The sequence below is a fragment of the Triticum aestivum genome, chromosome 3A (assembly GCF_018294505.1).
Source record: "Triticum aestivum cultivar Chinese Spring chromosome 3A, IWGSC CS RefSeq v2.1, whole genome shotgun sequence".
NCBI lineage: Eukaryota > Viridiplantae > Streptophyta > Magnoliopsida > Poales > Poaceae > Triticum > Triticum aestivum.
This window is the reverse complement of record NC_057800.1, coordinates 485,785,356-485,789,143: the sequence shown is the minus strand read 5'-3', so window position 1 is coordinate 485,789,143 and position 3,788 is coordinate 485,785,356.

Sequence of the window (3,788 nt, the reverse complement as noted above, 5' to 3'; positions counted from 1 at the left end):
CTCAATTTATTGTATGACTTGCGTGTCAATGAAAATGCCATGTAATTACTTTACTTTATTGCTAACTGTTAGCTATAGTAGTAGAAGTAATAGTTGGCGAGACAACTTCATGAAGACATGATGATGGAGATCATGATGATGGAGGTCATGGTGTCATGCCGGTGATGATGATGATCATGGTGCCCCGAAGATGGAGATCAAAAGGAGCAAAATGATATTGGCCATATCATGTCACCATTTGATTGCATGTGATGTTTATCATGTTTTTACATCTTATTTGCTTGGAACGATGGTAGCATAAATAAGATGATCCCTCATTAAAATATCAAGAATTGTGTTCCCCCTAATTGTGCACCTTTGCTAAGGTCCGTTGTTCCGAAGCACCACGTGATGATCGGGTGTGATAGGTTCTAACGTTCGCATACAATGGGTGTAAGCCAGATTTACACACGCAATACACTTAGGTTGACTTGACAAGCCTAGCATGTACATACATGGCCTCGGAACACAGAAGACCGAAAGGTCGAACATGAGTCGTATAGAAGATACGATCAACATGAAGATGTTCACCGGTGATGACTAGTCCGTCTCACGTGATGATCGGACACGGCCTAGTTGACTCGGATCATGTATCGCTTAGATGACCAGAGGGATGTCTATCTGAGTGGGAGTTCATTAAATAATTTGATTAGATGAACTTAATTATCATGAACATAGTCTAAAATCTTTGCAATATGTCTTGTAGATCAAATGGCCCACACTAATGTTGCCCTCAACTTCAACGCATTCCTAGAGAAAACCAAGCTGAAATACGATGGCAGCAACTACACGGACTGGGTCCATAACCTGAGGATTATCCTCATAGCTGCGAAGAAAGCATATCTCCTTGATGCACCGCTAGGTGAAGCACCTGTTTTCCCAGCAACTCAAGACGTTATGAACGCCTGGTAGTCGCATAGTGATGATTACTCCCTGGTTCAGTGCGGCATGCTTTACAGCTTAGAGCCGGGGCTCCAAAAGCGTTTTGAGCAACACTGAGCATATGAGATGTTCCAAGAGCTGAAAATGGTTTTCCAAGCTCATGCCTGGGTCGAGAGATATGAAGTCTCCGACAAGTTCTACAGTTGTAAGATGGAGGAGAATAGTTCCGTCAGCGAGCACATACTCAAAATGTCTGGGTTGCACAACCACTTGTCTCAGCTGGGAGTTAATCTCCCGGATGATGTGGTCGTTGACAGAATCCTTCAGTCGCTCCCACCTAGCTACAAGAGCTTTGTGATGAACTTCAATATGCAGGGGATGGAAAAGACCATTCCTGAGGTATATTCAATGCTGAAATCAGCAGAGGTGGAGATCAAAAAGGAACATCAAGTGTTGATGGTGAATAAAACCACTAAGTTCAAGAAAGGCAAGGGTAAAAAGAACTTCAAGAAGGACGGCAAGGGAGTTGCCGCGCCCGATAAGCAAGCTGCCGGGAAGAAGCCAAAGAATGGACCCAAGCCTAAGACTGAGTGCTTTTATTGCAAGGGAAACAGTCACTGGAAGCGGAACTGCCCCAAGTACTTAGCGGATAAGAAGGCCGGCAATGCCAAAGGTATATGTGATATACATGTTATTGATGTGTACCTAACCAGCGCTCGTAGTAGCTCCTGGGTATTTGATACCGGTGCGGTTGCTCATATTTGTAACTCAAAACAGGAGCTGCGGAATAAGCGGAGACTGGCGAAGGACGAGGTGACGATGCTTGTCGGGAATGGTTCCAAGGTCGATGTGATTGCCGTCGGCACGCTACCTCTACATTTACCTACGGGATTAGTTTTAAACCTCAATAATTGTTATTTAGTACCAGCTTTGAGCATGAACATTGTATCTGGATCTCCTTTAATGCGAGATGGCTACTCATTTAAATCTGAGAATAATGGTTGTTCTATTTATATGAGAGACATGTTTTATGGTCATGCCCCGCTGGTCAATGGTTTATTCTTATTTAATCTCGAACGTGATGTTACGCATATTCATAGTGTGAATGCCAAAAGATGTAAGGTTGATAATGATAGTCCCACATACTTGTGGCACTGCCGCTGAGGGAGTCCTGGATTAGGGGGTCTCCGGACAGCCGGACTATATCCTTTGGCCGGACTGTTGGGTTATGAAGATACGAGATTGAAGACTTCGTCCCGTGTCCGGATGGGACTCTACTTGGCACTACTAGGAAAAGGCCTACTAATGGCGCACTACCGGTGCGCCATTAGTATCATGCCACTAGAATTTTTTACTAATGGCGCACCACTGGTGCGCCATTAGTATCTGGTATGCTAATGGCGCACCAGGAAGTGCGCCATTAGTATGTAACACCATGCGCCATTAGTATGCCTCCCGGGGGGCCATATGTAACCATCTCCTTTGTCATACTAATGGCGCACTCTGTGGATGCGCCATTAGTATCCTTGGCATACTAATGGCGCACCTTGTAGTGATGCGCCATTAGTATGAATATTAGTTTTTTTTTTACTTTTCTGATTTTTGCACAGGTTACAAAATATATTATTTGACTGAATATAGACAGTAGCACACAGCAACAGCAGATTCATCGAATACAATAGAAGATTAGTCTCCGAATACAATTCATCATATTAGTCTCCGAATTCAAAAGACCGAACAAAGATAAAACATTACAAGTCTCGAGACCGCGAGTATCGAGTTTGTCGGAAGTAATACTAATCCTAACAAGTCCTACTAATCATCATCATACAACTTCTACTCGTTATTCATAACAAGTCATACGATCATCATCTTGATAGTCATCGAACCAACCCTACTTAATTGTTCTTAGCACATGATCATCAGTATTAGGCAGGACCTAAATACCCTATTTAAGCTAAAATAGCATAAAACAATATAGACCCTGACTCTCCATTATGGAGAATGGAGAACATCCTGTCTCCAATTCTTGCGCTTTGCTTCCTTTTGCTTCCAAGAAGCTCCTTACGACTGTCCATACATTTTTTCCATCCTTTGATTTTCATGTCTCCACTTCTTTTAGAAATCTCGTATGGACAGTTGAGATTCGTAGGACGACCTGGCTGTATGTTCAAAACATTAACACTACCTTTCTGATACATCATATGAGGCACACAATTCTCTGGGATTATCTATTGAAAAACATAGTAATAACTTCATAGTTAGCAATGATGTACTAGTTTTAGAAGTATGCAAAAGATGCACGGATGTCGTAATAGTAAAAATCTTACCAGGGTATCTCCATGGTAGTTACCGTAGTTGAACACATGCACTAGTGGCACGTATTTACCATAATGTTGAGGAGTTTGATTGTGGATAGTGTAATTCTCAATGTCAGTACAAAATCCGACCAGATGATTTTTCTCCTTGTAAGTTGTTAATTCGGAGCCATCGGTGTAGTGGGTTTTGTCTACCATCTCCCGCACATTCTTTGAACAATAAAAATAAGCTGTCAATGGAAATAAGCTGTCAACTATTTTGAAATAAACAATATAAATTAGCTAATAACTATGTTTGAGAAACTCACATAGCGGTAGAACTGGAGGCGTATCAACAAGGACCCAAATGTCCATATTGTCTTGGTTGATGTCAGGATTACCAAGATCCATGGTGATAAGCATACCCTCATCAAAACCATACATCTTGCAAAATGCTTCCCAATTTTTGCAACCAAAATGGGTTACGCTCTCAGAATTATATAGATTTACTTCAAAGTCCACATCGTGATGAGTCCTTAGGTGAATTTTCTTTGTTTCAGAAATTTCATG